The sequence below is a fragment of the Bos grunniens genome, chromosome 20 (genome assembly GCF_055505025.1).
Source record: "Bos grunniens cultivar Pamir isolate PY7600 chromosome 20, Bosgru_T2T1.0, whole genome shotgun sequence".
Lineage (NCBI taxonomy): Eukaryota > Metazoa > Chordata > Mammalia > Artiodactyla > Bovidae > Bos > Bos grunniens.
In genome coordinates, this window is record NC_141184.1 from 72,103,124 (window position 1) to 72,122,751 (window position 19,628).

Below are 19,628 nucleotides of genomic sequence, written 5' to 3' on the forward strand. Positions count from 1 at the left end.
GTTGCCATTTCCTTCTCCGGCGGGATCTTCCCGACCCAGGGATCAAACCCCAGTCTCCTGCGCGCGGATGCCTTGCCATCTGAACCAGGACATTGCTAATTCCCTAGGCAAAATACAAAGAATAGAGCTCGTGTTCTACTAAATGGAAAGATGATTTCAAAAACAGAAGCTGTCCTTTGTTGGTATCTTTGAATCTTTATGTAGTTTTCGTTGATTTTTACTGTTAAGGCTAACTGAACAAGGCAAGAGAGAAACCCCAGAATTGAAAAGCAATTGACGGTTTTGAAAGAAACATGTGCAGGTGAAGCTCTCTTCCTTTTTGAGAGATGGTTAAATGCAAAATCTTGATTCAACACATATGACTTTTGTGCACTTTCTTTCAAATCTCCATGACAAAACCCTAAGGCGTCCAGGAAGAAAGGAGTAGAGGGGCAGACAAAAAGAGCAACCTTTCCCCTTGGTGCCATCGCAACCAGCTGCTTAGTTCCTTCATCTCAAGGACTATCATCTGGGCTTCTCTGGTTTGTCTGATTCTTGTTTCGGGGACCGTTTCTCGTCACAAGGCTGTCAACAGTGGGGGTGGGGGTGTGTGTGGGGGGGGAGCCCTTCTTTCCATTCCACATGAGACCCAGTGGACAATCCAGGCCCTGCCCACTGCATTGAGTGTGCAGCAACAATATCAACGGTAATGCCGGTGAACAACGCGTATTCCTGGAATCCACTCCGTTGGCTACTGACTGTGTGTGGTGGTGGTCTGGAACCTAGACCTGGAAGCTTTCTGGATGATTGCAAATGACACCAAAGTCTGAGGACGATGGAAGATCTTCACATTTCTGCAAGAGCCACACACCTCCAGAAGGAACCACAAGACTTGCCTGAAACGGTCAAGGTATAAGTCTTGGACTCAACGTTGGAAGGTCTCCACCTTTGCTATGGAAGTCAAACGATCTTTCTTTGAAATGAAAATGGAGCATACTGAACGTTCACATGCTTCTAGAGCATTTGAAAAGCCCTAACTTGTAGAAATCTGCTGTACGAGTTCCTTGAAAGCAAGAACCTCTATGTATGGATATGTCTTCATGCCTTAGATTGTGCCTCGAATATAGTGTACACATCAACCCAGGAAAGGAAAGAATTGACTCGCCAAATATACAAAGAGATCAAAAGTGCCGAGCCAAGTGACCCCTTGAGGCTTCCAAGAGCTTTTCTGTCTTTCACACACTAAGTAAATACTGAGCACCTACGATGAGCTAGGAGGCATGTAATAAGTTTCAGGGAATAGAAGGTGGAGAGAAGAAGACACAGAGTTCCTGCTTTCACTGAGACGACTCTAATGATACATCACAGGCAGATCCTTTGAGAACCTATAGAGGGGCCTCTTCCCTCACCACAAAACCTGGGTGTCAGGGAAGGCTTTCCAGAGGCACCATTTCGTTGAGGTCCATAGGTTGAACCTAGGTAAACCAGGGTTGAGTTGCAGGAAGAATTTCAGGCAGGGAAAATAGCATCTTGGAAGGCTATGTGACCAGGGAAACTTAGGACATTCAAGAAACGAAAAATGCCCTATGGGATGGAAGCCAAAGAGTGCAGAGGGCATTCCAGGCAAAAGACATCAGAGAAGAACGTGAGGAGCAAGCCTGAAGGGAAGTGGTCGTATCTTCAATATGCTGGGAAAATACGAGAGCCGTTGGAGCAGGGAGGTGACAGCATTGCATCTGCATTTCCAAAAGGTCATCTTGCTCCACATCACTAATGATTGGAGAGGCTCAACTCCAAACTCCAAGGAGGGACCACTTCACATGAGTCCGATTGGGCCTCACTGCAATGTCTGTCAATAACCAGTGCTGGAGAAGATGTGGAGCAAAGGGAACTCTCCTCCACGGGGAGTAGGAATGGGCGTGGGTAGAGCCGGTATGGAAAAGAATATGGAGGTTCCCGAAGGAACTAAAAGTGGAAGTAGCATATGGTTCAGCAGTCCGACTCCCAGGCATGGACACACCCACGGTATAAGTGAACAAGATAGATGCCCCGTTTGGGCACATCTATCTGTGCGTGCGTGCGCACATGCGCATGCGCGATGGCCTGCGAGGCAGGGGGTGGGGCGGGGCTGGGGCTCTGGCGGGAGTCCGTGCAAGCCCCGGGATTGCCTGAGGCAAGCCAAAGGAGCCCCAGATGGAGACGGGACTGCAGGTCGTCGGGTGTCCTGGAAGCCGAATGCGAATGCGGAGGGGCTCGCGGGCCGCGCGGAGGCAACCCAGGTCTGCAGCGGGAGTCGGGGCCCCGGCCAGCCGCTCCCCGCGGCCCGGGAGGGGCTGGGGCTGCGGGGGGGGATCCAAGAATAGGGACGCGCGGCGGGGGCTAAAGGACCTCTTCTGGTAGGCAAAAAGCCTCGAGCACCCGGGATTCCCAGGTGGTCTCCCATCCAAGATCCTAACCGGGCCCGACCCTGCTTAGCTTCCGAGATCAGACGAGATCGGGCGCCTTCAGGCTGATAGGGCCGGAGCCGGAGGCCATTGGCGCCGTGGGCTCTAAGAGCCTTGCGCTTCGCCTCCCTTTCGCTCTGCCCTGCAGGTCGGGCCAACGGGCCGCACCTCTCGTCGCGGGGCGTGCTGTACTTGAGCCGCAAGACCCGCGACCGGACTCCAGCCTGCTGATGCCAGCCCGCCCCCCGAACACCGCCAACACCAGAGCAGCAAGCGCCTGGCCGGGCCCGGGGGCCCGAGGGGCTTCCAGGACCCCCCATTGACCGGGAGGGCGTGCGTGCATGCGTTCGCGCGGGGCCTGGGGGCTGGGCTGAGGGGTGTGGAGGTCTCGGCGCCCTCCCACCCCCGGCCAATCCAGACCTGGCCGCGCTGGCTGAGCGGGGCCTCCCCCGGATCCCATTCGCTGCTCAGGCCCGCGCGGCCCCGGAGGTGTCGGTCTTCGGTGCCCGCCGCCTCCCAACCCCCGCGGCCCAAGGGCCTCTGAACCTCCTGCGGGCCTAGGCGCAGCGAAACTTGAGAGCCCAACTTGCCCGGCACCTGTCCGGTGCCCAAACCCACCAGAAGCCAGGAAGGCGCGGTCGAGCGGAGCACCTCAGCCCCTCCCCTACGCACTACCGAGGCCCCCCCTTTGCCCCCACGCCAAGCCTTCGACCTTCCTGAGAGAGCAGACGAGCCACAGGCAGGCACACAGACAGACACACAGACACTCGCACGCACCCACGCCAAGGGAGACAGCTGGCCTGCGCAAGCTCCTCAGCCAGAGCCAGAGCGCCTGGGAGAGGCGGGGGCCAGACGAACGGGCCGGCGGCTGGCTGTCAGGAGATACAGAGGCAGAAATACATGAAGATTCCGAGACAGACTCCAAGACGGCAAGAGGAGATACACACACACACACACACACACACACACACACAGACACACACTTGAGTGTGGTCTTTGGAAATACTTGTGTTCGTAGTTGCTGGGTTGAGCCCAACTTTAATACAACCCATGGACTGCGGCCCATCAGGCTCCTCTGTCCGTGGCATTTCCCAGGCGAGGATACTGGGAGTGGGTTGCCATTTCCTTCTCCGGCGGGATCTTCCCGACCCAGGGATCAAACCCCAGTCTCCTGCGCGCGGATGCCTTGCCATCTGAACCAGGACATTGCTAATTCCCTAGGCAAAATACAAAGAATAGAGCTCGTGTTCTGCTAAATGGAAAGATGATTTCAAAAACAGAAGCTGTCCTTTGTTGGTATCTTTGAATCTTTATGTAGTTTTCGTTGATTTTTACTGTTAAGGCTAACTGAACAAGGCAAGAGAGAAACCCCAGAATTGAAAAGCAATTGACGGTTTTGAAAGAAACATGTGCAGGTGAAGCTCTCTTCCTTTTTGAGAGATGGTTAAATGCAAAATCTTGATTCAACACATATGACTTTTGTGCACTTTCTTTCAAATCCCCATGACAAAACCCTAAGGCGTCCAGGAAGAAAGGAGTAGAGCAGACAAAAAGAGCAACCTTTCCCCTTGGTGCCATCGCAACCAGCTGCTTAGTTCCTTCATCTCAAGGACTATCATCTGGGCTTCTCTGGTTTGTCTGATTCTTGTTTCGGGGACCGTTTCTCGTCACAAGGCTGTCAACAGTGGGGGTGGGGGTGTGTGTGGGGGGGGAGCCCTTCTTTCCATTCCACATGAGACCCAGTGGACAATCCAGGCCCTGCCCACTGCATTGAGTGTGCAGCAACAATATCAACGGTAATGCCTGTGAACAACGCGTATTCCTGGAATCCACTCCGTTGGCTACTGACTGTGTGTGGTAGTGGTCTGGAACCTAGACCTGGAAGCTTTCTGGATGATTGCAAATGACACCAAAGTCTGAGGACGATGGAAGATCTTCACATTTCTGCAAGAGCCACACACGTCCAGAAGGAACCACAAGACTTGCCTGAAATGGTCAAGGTATAAGTAATGGACTCAACGTTGGAAGGTCTCCACCTTTGCTATGGAAGTCAAACGATCGTTCTTTGAAATGAAAATGGAGCATAATGAACGTTCTCATGCTTCTAGAGCCTTTGAAAAGCCCTAACTTGTAGAAATCTGCTGTACGAGTTCCTTGAAAGCAAGAACCTCTATGTATGGATATGTCTTCATGCCTTAGATTGTGCCTCGAATATAGTGTACACATCAACCCAGGAAAGGAAAGAATTGAATCGCCAAACATACAAAGAGATCAAAAGTGCCGAGCCAAGTGACCCCTTGAGGCTTCCAAGAGCTTTTCTGTCTTTCACACACTAAGTAAATACTGAGCACCTACGATGAGCTAGGAGGCATATAATAAGTTTCAGGGAATAGAAGGCGGAGAGAAGAAGACACAGAGTTCCTGCTTTCACTGAGACGACTCTAATGATACATCACAGGCAGATCCTTTGAGAACCTATAGAGGGGCCTCTTCCCTCACCACAAAACCTGGGTGTCAGGGAAGGCTTTCCAGAGGCACCATTTCGTTGAGGTCCATAGGTTGAACCTAGGTAAACCAGGGTTGAGATGCAGGAAGAATTTCAGGCAGGGAAAATAGCATCTTGGAAGGCTATGTGACCAGGGAAACTTAGGACATTCAAGAAACGAAAAATGCCCTATGGGATGGAAGCCAAAGAGTGCAGAGGGCATTCCAGGCAAAAGACTTCAGAGAAGAACGTGAGGAGCAAGCCTGAAGGGAAGTGGTCGTATCTTCAATATGCTGGGAAAATACGAGAGCCGTTGGAGCAGGGAGGTGACAGCATTGCATCTGCATTTCCAAAAGGTCATCTTGCTCCACATCACTAATGATTGGAGAGGCTCAACTCCAAACTCCAAGGAGGGACCACTTCACATGAGTCCGATTGGGCCTCACTGCAATGTCTGTCAATAACCAGTGCTGGAGAAGATGTGGAGCAAAGGGAACTCTCCTCCACGGGGAGTAGGAATGGGCGTGGGTAGAGCCGGTATGGAAAAGAATATGGAGGTTCCCGAAGGAACTAAAAGTGGAAGTAGCGTATGGTTCAGCAGTCCGACTCCCAGGCATGGACACACCCACGGTATAAGTGAACAAGATAGATGCCCCGTTTGGGCACATCTATCTGTGCGTGCGTGCGCACATGCGCATGCGCGATGGCCTGCGAGGCAGGGGGTGGGGCGGGGCTGGGGCTCTGGCGGGAGTCCGTGCAAGCCCCGGGATTGCCTGAGGCAAGCCAAAGGAGCCCCAGATGGAGACGGGACTGCCGGTCGTCGGGTGTCCTGGAAGCCGAATGCGAATGCGGAGGGGCTCGCGGGCCGCGCGGAGGCAACCCAGGTCTGCAGCGGGAGTCGGGGCCCCGGCCAGCCGCTCCCCGCGGCCCGGGAGGGGCTGGGGCTGCGGGGGGGGATCCAAGAATCGGGATGCGCGGCGGGGGCTAAAGGACCTCTTCTGGTAGGCAAAAAGCCTCGAGCACCCGGGATTCCCAGGTGGTCTCCCATCCAAGATCCTAACCAGGCCCGACCCTGCTTAGCTTCCGAGATCAGACGAGATCGGGCGCCTTCAGGCTGATACGGCCTGAGACAGTGGCGCTTGGCTCGGGGCGCCCTAAGAGCCTTGCGCTTCGCCTCCCTTTCGCTCTGCCCTGCAGGTCGGGCCAACGGGCCGCACCTCTCGTCGCGGGGCGTGCTGTACTTGAGCCGCACGACCCGCGACCGGACTCCAGCCTGCTGACGCCGGCCCGCCCCCCGGAACACCGCCAACACCAGAGCAGCAAGCGCCTGGCCGGGCCCGGGGGCCCGAGGGGCTTCCAGGACCCCCCATTGACCGGGAGGGCGTGCGTGCATGCGTGCGCGCGGGGCCTGGGGGCTGGGCTGAGGGGTGCGGAGGTCTCGGCGCCCTCCCACCCGCGGCAACTCCAGACCCGGCCGCGCTGGCTGAGCGGGGCCTCCCCCGGATCCCATTCGCTGCTCAGGCCCGCGCGGCCCCAGATGTGTCGGTCTTCGGCGCCCGCCGCCTCCCAACCCCAGCGGCCCAGGGGCCTCTGAACCTCCTGCGGGCCTAGGCGCAGCGAAACTTGAGCGCCCAACTTGCCCGGCACCTGTCCGGTGCCCAAACCCAGCAGAAGCCAGGGAGGCGCGGTCGAGCGGAGCGCCTCAGCCCCTCCCCTTCGCACTACCGAGGCCCCCCCTTTGCCCCCACGCCAAGCCTTCGACCTTCCTGAGAGAGCAGACGAGCCACAGGCAGGCACACAGACAGACACACAGACACTCGCACGCACCCACGCCAAGGGAGACAGCTGGCCTGCGCAAGCTCCTCAGCCAGAGCCAGAGCGCCTGGGAGAGGCGGGGGCAAGACGAACGGGCCGGCGGCTGGCTGTCAGGAGATACAGAGGCAGAAATACATGAAGATTCCGAGACAGACTCCAAGACGGCAAGAGGAGATACAGACACACACACACACACACACACACACACACACACACACTTGAGTGTGGTCTTTGGAAATACTTGTGTTCGTAGTTGCTGGGTTGAGCCCAACTTTAATACAACCCATGGACTGCGGCCCATCAGGCTCCTCTGTCCGTGGCATTTCCCAGGCGAGGATACTGGGAGTGGGTTGCCATTTCCTTCTCCGGCGGGATCTTCCCGACCCAGGGATCAAACCCCAGTCTCCTGCGCGCGGATGCCTTGCCATCTGAACCAGGACATTGCTAATTCCCTAGGCAAAATACAAAGAATAGAGCTCGTGTTCTACTAAATGGAAAGATGATTTCAAAAACAGAAGCTGTCCTTTGTTGGTATCTTTGAATCTTTATGTAGTTTTCGTTGATTTTTACTGTTAAGGCTAACTGAACAAGGCAAGAGAGAAACCCCAGAATTGAAAAGCAATGGACGTTTTTGAAAGAAACATGTGCAGGTGAAGCTCTCTTCCTTTTTGAGAGATGGTTAAATGCAAAATCTTGATTCAACACATATGACTTTTGTGCACTTTCTTTCAAATCTCCATGACGAAGCCCTAAGGTGTCCAGGAAGAAAGGAGTAGAGGGGCAGACAAAAAGAGCAACCTTTCCCCTTGGTGCCATCTCAACCAGCTGCTTAGTTCCTTCATCTCAAGGACTATCATCTGGGCTTCTCTGGTTTGTCTGATTCTTGTTTCGGGGACCGTTTCTAGTCACAAGGCTGTCAACAGTGGGGGTGGTGTGTGTGTGTGGGGGGAAGCCCTTCTTTCCATTCCACATGAGACCCAGTGGACAATCCAGGCCCTGCCCACTGCATTGAGTGTGCAGCAACAATATCAACGGTAATGCGGGTGAACAACACGTATTCCTGGAATCCACTCCGTTGGCTACTGACTGTGTGTGGTGGTGGTCTGGAACCTAGACCTGGAAGCTTTCTGGATGATTGCAAATGACACCAAAGTCTGAGGACGATGGAAGATCTTCACATTTCTGCAAGAGCCACACACCTCCAGAAGGAACCACAAGACTTGCCTGAAATGGTCAAGGTATAAGTAATGGACTCAACGTTGGAAGGTCTCCACCTTTGCTATGGAAGTCAAACGATCGTTCTTTGAAATGAAAATGGAGCATAATGAACGTTCTCATGCTTCTAGAGCCTTTGAAAAGCCCTAACTTGTAGAAATCTGCTGTACGAGTTCCTTGAAAGCAAGAACCTCTATGTATGGATATGTCTTCATGCCTTAGATTGTGCCTCGAATATAGTGTACACATCAACCCAGGAAAGGAAAGAATTGAATCGCCAAACATACAAAGAGATCAAAAGTGCCGAGCCAAGTGACCCCTTGAGGCTTCCAAGAGCTTTTCTGTCTTTCACACACTAAGTAAATACTGAGCACCTACGATGAGCTAGGAGGCATATAATAAGTTTCAGGGAATAGAAGGCGGAGAGAAGAAGACACAGAGTTCCTGCTTTCACTGAGACGACTCTAATGATACATCACAGGCAGATCCTTTGAGAACCTACAGAGGGGCCTCTTCCCTCACCACAAAACCTGGGTGTCAGGGAAGGCTTTCCAGAGGCACCATTTCGTTGAGGTCCATAGGTTGAACCTAGGTAAACCAGGGTTGAGATGCAGGAAGAATTTCAGGCCGGGAAAATAGCATCTTGGAAGGCTATGTGACCAGGGAAACTTAGGACATTCAAGAAACGAAAAATGCCCTATGGGATGGAAGCCAAAGAGTGCAGAGGGCATTCCAGGCAAAAGACATCAGAGAAGAACGTGAGGAGCAAGCCTGAAGGGAAGTGGTCGTATCTTCAATATGCTGGGAAAATACGAGAGCCGTTGGAGCAGGGAGGTGACAGCATTGCATCTGCATTTCCAAAAGGTCATCTTGCTCCACATCACTAATGATTGGAGAGGCTCAACTCCAAACTCCAAGGAGGGACCACTTCACATGAGTCCGATTGGGCCTCACTGCAATGTCTGTCAATAACCAGTGCTGGAGAAGATGTGGAGCAAAGGGAACTCTCCTCCACGGGGAGTAGGAATGGGCGTGGGTAGAGCCGGTATGGAAAAGAATATGGAGGTTCCCGAAGGAACTAAAAGTGGAAGTAGCGTATGGTTCAGCAGTCCGACTCCCAGGCATGGACACACCCACGGTATAAGTGAACAAGATAGATGCCCCGTTTGGGCACATCTATCTGTGCGTGCGTGCGCACATGCGCATGCGCGATGGCCTGCGAGGCAGGGGGTGGGGCGGGGGCTGGGGCTCTGGCTGGAGTCCGTGCAAGCCCCGGGATTGCCTGAGGCAAGCCAAAGGAGCCCCAGATGGAGACGGGACTGCCGGTCGTCGGGTGTCCTGGAAGCCGAATGCGAATGCGGAGGGGCTCGCGGGCCGCGCGGAGGCAACCCAGGTCTGCAGCGGGAGTCGGGGCCCCGGCCAGCCGCTCCCCGCGGCCCGGGAGGGGCTGGGGCTGCGGGGGGGGATCCAAGAATCGGGATGCGCGGCGGGGGCTAAAGGACCTCTTCTGGTAGGCAAAAAGCCTCGAGCACCCGGGATTCCCAGGTGGTCTCCCATCCAAGATCCTAACCGGGCCCGACCCTGCTTAGCTTCCGAGATCAGACGAGATCGGGCGCCTTCAGGCTGATACGGCCTGAGACAGTGGCGCTTGGCTCGGGGCGCCCTAAGAGCCTTGCGCTTCGCCTCCCTTTCGCTCTGCCCTGCAGGTCGGGCCAACGGGCCGCACCTCTCGTCGCGGGGCGTGCTGTACTTGAGCCGCACGACCCGCGACCGGACTCCAGCCTGCTGACGCCGGCCCGCCCCCCGGAACACCGCCAACACCAGAGCAGCAAGCGCCTGGCCGGGCCCGGGGGCCCGAGGGGCTTCCAGGACCCCCCATTGACCGGGAGGGCGTGCGTGCATGCGTGCGCGCGGGGCCTGGGGGCTGGGCTGAGGGGTGCGGAGGTCTCGGCGCCCTCCCACCCGCGGCAACTCCAGACCCGGCCGCGCTGGCTGAGCGGGGCCTCCCCCGGATCCCATTCGCTGCTCAGGCCCGCGCGGCCCCAGATGTGTCGGTCTTCGGCGCCCGCCGCCTCCCAACCCCAGCGGCCCAGGGGCCTCTGAACCTCCTGCGGGCCTAGGCGCAGCGAAACTTGAGCGCCCAACTTGCCCGGCACCTGTCCGGTGCCCAAACCCAGCAGAAGCCAGGGAGGCGCGGTCGACCGGAGCGCCTCAGCCCCTCCCCTTCGCACTACCGAGGCCCCCCCTTTGCCCCCACGCCAAGCCTTCGACCTTCCTGAGAGAGCAGACGAGCCACAGGCAGGCACACAGACAGACACACAGACACTCGCACGCACCCACGCCAAGGGAGACAGCTGGCCTGCGCAAGCTCCTCAGCCAGAGCCAGAGCGCCTGGGAGAGGCGGGGGCCAGATGAACCGGCCGGCGGCTGGCTGTCAGGAGATACAGAGGCAGAAATACATGAAGATTCCGAGACAGACTCCAAGACGGCAAGAGGAGATACAGACACACACACACACACACACACACACACACACACTTGAGTGTGGTCTTTGGAAATACTTGTGTTCGTAGTTGCTGGGTTGAGCCCAACTTTAATACAACCCATGGACTGCGGCCCATCAGGCTCCTCTGTCCGTGGCATTTCCCAGGCGAGGATACTGGGAGTGGGTTGCCATTTCCTTCTCCGGCGGGATCTTCCCGACCCAGGGATCAAACCCCAGTCTCCTGCGCGCGGATGCCTTGCCATCTGAACCAGGACATTGCTAATTCCCTAGGCAAAATACAAAGAATAGAGCTCGTGTTCTACTAAATGGAAAGATGATTTCAAAAACAGAAGCTGTCCTTTGTTGGTATCTTTGAATCTTTATGTAGTTTTCGTTGATTTTTACTGTTAAGGCTAACTGAACAAGGCAAGAGAGAAACCCCAGAATTGAAAAGCAATGGACGTTTTTGAAAGAAACATGTGCAGGTGAAGCTCTCTTCCTTTTTGAGAGATGGTTAAATGCAAAATCTTGATTCAACACATATGACTTTTGTGCACTTTCTTTCCAATCTCCATGACGAAGCCCTAAGGTGTCCAGGAAGAAAGGAGTAGAGGGGCAGACAAAAAGAGCAACCTTTCCCCTTGGTGCCATCTCAACCAGCTGCTTAGTTCCTTCATCTCAAGGACTATCATCTGGGCTTCTCTGGTTTGTCTGATTCTTGTTTCGGGGACCGTTTCTAGTCACAAGGCTGTCAACAGTGGGGGTGGTGTGTGTGTGTGGGGGGAAGCCCTTCTTTCCATTCCACATGAGACCCAGTGGACAATCCAGGCCCTGCCCACTGCATTGAGTGTGCAGCAACAATATCAACGGTAATGCGGGTGAACAACACGTATTCCTGGAATCCACTCCGTTGGCTACTGACTGTGTGTGGTGGTGGTCTGGAACCTAGACCTGGAAGCTTTCTGGATGATTGCAAATGACACCAAAGTCTGAGGACGATGGAAGATCTTCACATTTCTGCAAGAGCCACACACGTCCAGAAGGAACCACAAGACTTGCCTGAAATGGTCAAGGTATAAGTAATGGACTCAACGTTGGAAGGTCTCCACCTTTGCTATGGAAGTCAAACGATCGTTCTTTGAAATGAAAATGGAGCATAATGAACGTTCTCATGCTTCTAGAGCCTTTGAAAAGCCCTAACTTGTAGAAATCTGCTGTACGAGTTCCTTGAAAGCAAGAACCTCTATGTATGGATATGTCTTCATGCCTTAGATTGTGCCTCGAATATAGTGTACACATCAACCCAGGAAAGGAAAGAATTGAATCGCCAAACATACAAAGAGATCAAAAGTGCCGAGCCAAGTGACCCCTTGAGGCTTCCAAGAGCTTTTCTGTCTTTCACACACTAAGTAAATACTGAGCACCTACGATGAGCTAGGAGGCATATAATAAGTTTCAGGGAATAGAAGGCGGAGAGAAGAAGACACAGAGTTCCTGCTTTCACTGAGACGACTCTAATGATACATCACAGGCAGATCCTTTGAGAACCTACAGAGGGGCCTCTTCCCTCACCACAAAACCTGGGTGTCAGGGAAGGCTTTCCAGAGGCACCATTTCGTTGAGGTCCATAGGTTGAACCTAGGTAAACCAGGGTTGAGATGCAGGAAGAATTTCAGGCCGGGAAAATAGCATCTTGGAAGGCTATGTGACCAGGGAAACTTAGGACATTCAAGAAACGAAAAATGCCCTATGGGATGGAAGCCAAAGAGTGCAGAGGGCATTCCAGGCAAAAGACATCAGAGAAGAACGTGAGGAGCAAGCCTGAAGGGAAGTGGTCGTATCTTCAATATGCTGGGAAAATACGAGAGCCGTTGGAGCAGGGAGGTGACAGCATTGCATCTGCATTTCCAAAAGGTCATCTTGCTCCACATCACTAATGATTGGAGAGGCTCAACTCCAAACTCCAAGGAGGGACCACTTCACATGAGTCCGATTGGGCCTCACTGCAATGTCTGTCAATAACCAGTGCTGGAGAAGATGTGGAGCAAAGGGAACTCTCCTCCACGGGGAGTAGGAATGGGCGTGGGTAGAGCCGGTATGGAAAAGAATATGGAGGTTCCCGAAGGAACTAAAAGTGGAAGTAGCATATGGTTCAGCAGTCCGACTCCCAGGCATGGACACACCCACGGTATAAGTGAACAAGATAGATGCCCCGTTTGGGCACATCTATCTGTGCGTGCGTGCGCACATGCGCATGCGCGATGGCCTGCGAGGCAGGGGGTGGGGCGGGGCTGGGGCTCTGGCGGGAGTCCGTGCAAGCCCCGGGATTGCCTGAGGCAAGCCAAAGGAGCCCCAGATGGAGACGGGACTGCCGGTCGTCGGGTGTCCTGGAAGCCGAATGCGAATGCGGAGGGGCTCGCGGGCCGCGCGGAGGCAACCCAGGTCTGCAGCGGGAGTCGGGGCCCCGGCCAGCCGCTCCCCGCGGCCCGGGAGGGGCTGGGGCTGCGGGGGGGGATCCAAGAATAGGGACGCGCGGCGGGGGCTAAAGGACCTCTTCTGGTAGGCAAAAAGCCTCGAGCACCCGGGATTCCCAGGTAGTCTCCCATCCAAGATCCTAACCGGGCCCGACCCTGCTTAGCTTCCGAGATCAGACGAGATCGGGCGCCTTCAGGCTGATAGGGCCGGAGCCGGAGGTGGTTGGCGCCGTTCGCTCTAAGAGCCTTGCGCTTCGCCTCCCTTTCGCTCTGCCCTGCAGGTCGGGCCAACGGGCCGCACCTCTCGTCGGGGGGCGTGCTGTACTTGAGCCGCAAGACCCGCGACCGGACTCCAGCCTGCTGACGCCAGCCCGCCCCCCGAACACCGCCAACACCAGAGCAGCAAGCGCCTGGCCGGGCCCGGGGGCCCGAGGGGCTTCCAGGACCCCCCATTGACCGGGAGGGCGTGCGTGCATGCGTGCGCGCGGGGCCTGGGGGCTGGGCTGAGGGGTGCGGAGGTCTCGGCGCCCTCCCACCCCCGGCCACTCCAGACCTGGCCGCGCTGGCTGAGCGGGGCCTCCCCCGGATCCCATTCACTGCTCAGGCCCGCGCGGCCCCGGAGGTGTCGGTCTTCGGCGCCCGCCGCCTCCCAACCCCCGCGGCCCAGGGGCCTCTGAACCTCCTGCGGGCCTAGGCGCAGCGAAACTTGAGAGCCCAACTTGCCCGGCACCTGTCCGGTGCCCAAACCCACCAGAAGCCAGGAAGGCGCGGTCGAGCGGAGCGCCTCAGCCCCTCCCCTTCGCACTACCGAGGCCCCCCCTTTGCCCCCACGCCAAGCCTTCGACCTTCCTGAGAGAGCAGACGAGCCACAGGCAGGCACACAGACAGACACACAGACACTCGCACGCACCCACGCCAAGGGAGACAGCTGGCCTGCGCAAGCTCCTCAGCCAGAGCCAGAGCGCCTGGGAGAGGCGGGGGCCAGACGAACGGGCCGGCGGCTGGCTGTCAGGAGATACAGAGGCAGAAATACATGAAGATTCCGAGACAGATTCCAAGACGGCAAGAGGAGATACAGACACACACACACACACACACACACACACACACACACACACTCTTGAGTGTGGTCTTTGGAAATACTTGTGTTCGTAGTTGCTGGGTTGAGCCCAACTTTAATACAACCCATGGACTGCGGCCCATCAGGCTCCTCTGTCCGTGGCATTTCCCAGGCGAGGATACTGGGAGTGGGTTGCCATTTCCTTCTCCGGCGGGATCTTCCCGACCCAGGGATCAAACCCCAGTCTCCTGCGCGCGGATGCCTTGCCATCTGAACCAGGACATTGCTAATTCCCTAGGCAAAATACAAAGAATAGAGCTCGTGTTCTACTAAATGGAAAGATGATTTCAAAAACAGAAGCTGTCCTTTGTTGGTATCTTTGAATCTTTATGTAGTTTTCGTTGATTTTTACTGTTAAGGCTAACTGAACAAGGCAAGAGAGAAACCCCAGAATTGAAAAGCAATTGACGGTTTTGAAAGAAACATGTGCAGGTGAAGCTCTCTTCCTTTTTGAGAGATGGTTAAATGCAAAATCTTGATTCAACACATATGACTTTTGTGCACTTTCTTTCAAATCTCCATGACAAAACCCTAAGGCGTCCAGGAAGAAAGGAGTAGAGGGGCAGACAAAAAGAGCAACCTTTCCCCTTGGTGCCATCGCAACCAGCTGCTTAGTTCCTTCATCTCAAGGACTATCATCTGGGCTTCTCTGGTTTGTCTGATTCTTGTTTCGGGGACCGTTTCTCGTCACAAGGCTGTCAACAGTGGGGGTGGGGGTGTGTGTGGGGGGGGGAGCCCTTCTTTCCATTCCACATGAGACCCAGTGGACAATCCAGGCCCTGCCCACTGCATTGAGTGTGCAGCAACAATATCAACGGTAATGCCGGTGAACAACGCGTATTCCTGGAATCCACTCCGTTGGCTACTGACTGTGTGTGGTGGTGGTCTGGAACCTAGACCTGGAAGCTTTCTGGATGATTGCAAATGACACCAAAGTCTGAGGACGATGGAAGATCTTCACATTTCTGCAAGAGCCACACACCTCCAGAAGGACCACAAGACTTGCCTGAAACGGTCAAGGTATAAGTCTTGGACTCAACGTTGGAAGGTCTCCACCTTTGCTATGGAAGTCAAACGATCTTTCTTTGAAATGAAAATGGAGCATACTGAACGTTCACATGCTTCTAGAGCATTTGAAAAGCCCTAACTTGTAGAAATCTGCTGTACGAGTTCCTTGAAAGCAAGAACCTCTATGTATGGATATGTCTTCATGCCTTAGATTGTGCCTCGAATATAGTGTACACATCAACCCAGGAAAGGAAAGAATTGACTCGCCAAATATACAAAGAGATCAAAAGTGCCGAGCCAAGTGACCCCTTGAGGCTTCCAAGAGCTTTTCTGTCTTTCACACACTAAGTAAATACTGAGCACCTACGATGAGCTAGGAGGCATGTAATAAGTTTCAGGGAATAGAAGGTGGAGAGAAGAAGACACAGAGTTCCTGCTTTCACTGAGACGACTCTAATGATACATCACAGGCAGATCCTTTGAGAACCTATAGAGGGGCCTCTTCCCTCACCACAAAACCTGGGTGTCAGGGAAGGCTTTCCAGAGGCACCATTTCGTTGAGGTCCATAGGTTGAACCTAGGTAAACCAGGGTTGAGTTGCAGGAAGAATTTCAGGCAGGTAAAATAGCATCTTGGAAGGCTATGTGACCAGGGAAACTTAGGACATTCAAGAAACGAAAAATGCCCTATGGGATGGAAGCCAAAGAGTGCAGAGGGCATTCCAGGCAAAAGACATCAGAGAAGAACGTGAGGAGCAAGCCTGAAGGGAAGTGGTCCTATCTTCAATATGCTGGGAAAATATGAGAGCCGTTGGAGCAGGGAGGTGACAGCATTGCATCTGCATTTCCAAAAGGTCATCTTGCTCCACATCACTAATGATTGGAGAGGCTCAACTCCAAACTCCAAGGAGGGACCACTTCACATGAGTCCGATTGGGCCTCACTGCAATGTCTGTCAATAACCAGTGCTGGAGAAGATGTGGAGCAAAGGGAACTCTCCTCCACGGGGAGTAGGAATGGGCGTGGGTAGAGCCGGTATGGAAAAGAATATGGAGGTTCCCGAAGGAACTAAAAGTGGAAGTAGCGTATGGTTCAGCAGTCCGACTCCCAGGCATGGACACACCCACGGTATAAGTGAACAAGATAGATGCCCCGTTTGGGCACATCTATCTGTGCGTGCGTGCGCACATGCGCATGCGCGATGGCCTGCGAGGCAGGGGGTGGGGCGGGGGCTGGGGCTCTGGCGGGAGTCCGTGCAAGCCCCGGGATTGCCTGAGGCAAGCCAAAGGAGCCCCAGATGGAGACGGGACTGCCGGTCGTCGGGTGTCCTGGAAGCCGAATGCGAATGCGGAGGGGCTCGCGGGCCGCGCGGAGGCAACCCAGGTCTGCAGCGGGAGTCGGGGCCCCGGCCAGCCGCTCCCCGCGGCCCGGGAGGGGCTGGGGCTGCGGGGGGGGATCCAAGAATCGGGATGCGCGGCGGGGGCTAAAGGACCTCTTCTGGTAGGCAAAAAGCCTCGAGCACCCGGGATTCCCAGGTGGTCTCCCATCCAAGATCCTAACCGGGCCCGACCCTGCTTAGCTTCCGAGATCAGACGAGATCGGGCGCCTTCAGGCTGATACGGCCTGAGACAGTGGCGCTTGGCTCGGGGCGCCCTAAGAGCCTTGCGCTTCGCCTCCCTTTCGCTCTGCCCTGCAGGTCGGGCCAACGGGCCGCACCTCTCGTCGCGGGGCGTGCTGTACTTGAGCCGCACGACCCGCGACCGGACTCCAACCTGCTGACGCCGGCCCGCCCCCCGGAACACCGCCAACACCAGAGCAGCAAGCGCCTGGCCGGGCCCGGGGGCCCGAGGGGCTTCCAGGACCCCCCATTGACCGGGAGGGCGTGCGTGCATGCGTGCGCGCGGGGCCTGGGGGCTGGGCTGAGGGGTGCGGAGGTCTCGGCGCCCTCCCACCCGCGGCAACTCCAGACCCGGCCGCGCTGGCTGAGCGGGGCCTCCCCCGGATCCCATTCGCTGCTCAGGCCCGCGCGGCCCCAGATGTGTCGGTCTTCGGCGCCCGCCGCCTCCCAACCCCAGCGGCCCAGGGGCCTCTGAACCTCCTGCGGGCCTAGGCGCAGCGAAACTTGAGCGCCCAACTTGCCCGGCACCTGTCCGGTGCCCAAACCCAGCAGAAGCCAGGGAGGCGCGGTCGACCGGAGCGCCTCAGCCCCTCCCCTTCGCACTACCGAGGCCCCCCCTTTGCCCCCACGCCAAGCCTTCGACCTTCCTGAGAGAGCAGACGAGCCACAGGCAGGCACACAGACAGACACACAGACACTCGCACGCACCCACGCCAAGGGAGACAGCTGGCCTGCGCAAGCTCCTCAGCCAGAGCCAGAGCGCCTGGGAGAGGCGGGGGCCAGATGAACGGGCCGGCGGCTGGCTGTCAGGAGATACAGAGGCAGAAATACATGAAGATTCCGAGACAGACTCCAAGACGGCAAGAGGAGATACAGACACACACACACACACACACACACACACACACACACTTGAGTGTGGTCTTTGGAAATACTTGTGTTCGTAGTTGCTGGGTTGAGCCCAACTTTAATACAACCCATGGACTGCGGCCCATCAGGCTCCTCTGTCCGTGGCATTTCCCAGGCGAGGATACTGGGAGTGGGTTGCCATTTCCTTCTCCGGCGGGATCTTCCCGACCCAGGGATCAAACCCCAGTCTCCTGCGCGCGGATGCCTTGCCATCTGAACCAGGACATTGCTAATTCCCTAGGCAAAATACAAAGAATAGAGCTCGTGTTCTACTAAATGGAAAGATGATTTCAAAAACAGAAGCTGTCCTTTGTTGGTATCTTTGAATCTTTATGTAGTTTTCGTTGATTTTTACTGTTAAGGCTAACTGAACAAGGCAAGAGAGAAACCCCAGAATTGAAAAGCAATGGACGTTTTTGAAAGAAACATGTGCAGGTGAAGCTCTCTTCCTTTTTGAGAGATGGTTAAATGCAAAATCTTGATTCAACACATATGACTTTTGTGCACTTTCTTTCAAATCTCCATGACGAAGCCCTAAGGTGTCCAGGAAGAAAGGAGTAGAGGGGCAGACAAAAAGAGCAACCTTTCCCCTTGGTGCCATCTCAACCAGCTGCTTAGTTCCTTCATCTCAAGGACTATCATCTGGGCTTCTCTGGTTTGTCTGATTCTTGTTTCGGGGACCGTTTCTAGTCACAAGGCTGTCAACAGTGGGGGTGGTGTGTGTGTGGGGGGGGAAGCCCTTCTTTCCATTCCACATGAGACCCAGTGGACAATCCAGGCCCTGCCCACTGCATTGAGTGTGCAGCAACAATATCAACGGTAATGCGGGTGAACAACACGTATTCCTGGAATCCACTCCGTTGGCTACTGACTGTGTGTGGTGGTGGTCTGGAACCTAGACCTGGAAGCTTTCTGGATGATTGCAAATGACACCAAAGTCTGAGGACGATGGAAGATCTTCACATTTCTGCAAGAGCCACACACGTCCAGAAGGAACCACAAGACTTGCCTGAAATGGTCAAGGTATAAGTAATGGACTCAACGTTGGAAGGTCTCCACCTTTGCTATGGAAGTCAAACGATCGTTCTTTGAAATGAAAATGGAGCATAATGAACGTTCTCATGCTTCTAGAGCCTTTGAAAAGCCCTAACTTGTAGAAATCTGCTGTACGAGTTCCTTGAAAGCAAGAACCTCTATGTATGGATATGTCTTCATGCCTTAGATTGTGCCTCGAATATAGTGTACACATCAACCCAGGAAAGGAAAGAATTGAATCGCCAAACATACAAAGAGATCAAAAGTGCCGAGCCAAGTGACCCCTTGAGGCTTCCAAGAGCTTTTCTGTCTTTCACACACTAAGTAAATACTGAGCACCTACGATGAGCTAGGAGGCATATAATAAGTTTCAGGGAATAGAAGGCGGAGAGAAGAAGACACAGAGTTCCTGCTTTCACTGAGACGACTCTAATGATACATCACAGGCAGATCCTTTGAGAACCTATAGAGGGGCCTCTTCCCTCACCACAAAACCTGGGTGTCAGGGAAGGCTTTCCAGAGGCACCATTTCGTTGAGGTCCATAGGTTGAACCTAGGTAAACCAGGGTTGAGATGCAGGAAGAATTTCAGGCCGGGAAAATAGCATCTTGGAAGGCTATGTGACCAGGGAAACTTAGGACATTCAAGAAACGAAAAATGCCCTATGGGATGGAAGCCAAAGAGTGCAGAGGGCATTCCAGGCAAAAGACTTCAGAGAAGAACGTGAGGAGCAAGCCTGAAGGGAAGTGGTCGTATCTTCAATATGCTGGGAAAATACGAGAGCCGTTGGAGCAGGGAGGTGACAGCATTGCATCTGCATTTCCAAAAGGTCATCTTGCTCCACATCACTAATGATTGGAGAGGCTCAACTCCAAACTCCAAGGAGGGACCACTTCACATGAGTCCGATTGGGCCTCACTGCAATGTCTGTCAATAACCAGTGCTGGAGAAGATGTGGAGCAAAGGGAACTCTCCTCCACGGTGAGTAGGAATGGGCGTGGGTAGAGCCGGTATGGAAAAGAATATGGAGGTTCCCGAAGGA

General features: G+C 54.9%; 4 pseudogenes; all 4 read right to left on the reverse strand.

Annotated features, from left to right (window-relative positions):
* Window positions 1–2,385: 2,385 nt before the first annotated feature.
* On the reverse strand, window positions 2,386–2,505 carry LOC147350666 (5S ribosomal RNA; annotated as a pseudogene).
* Window positions 2,506–5,919: 3,414 nt separating this feature from the next.
* On the reverse strand, window positions 5,920–6,039 carry LOC147350667 (5S ribosomal RNA; annotated as a pseudogene).
* Window positions 6,040–9,458: 3,419 nt separating this feature from the next.
* Window positions 9,459–9,578, reverse strand: LOC147350668 (5S ribosomal RNA; annotated as a pseudogene).
* A 6,956-nt stretch (window positions 9,579–16,534) lies between these two features.
* LOC147350669 (5S ribosomal RNA) lies at window positions 16,535–16,654 on the reverse strand (annotated as a pseudogene).
* Window positions 16,655–19,628: the final 2,974 nt, after the last annotated feature.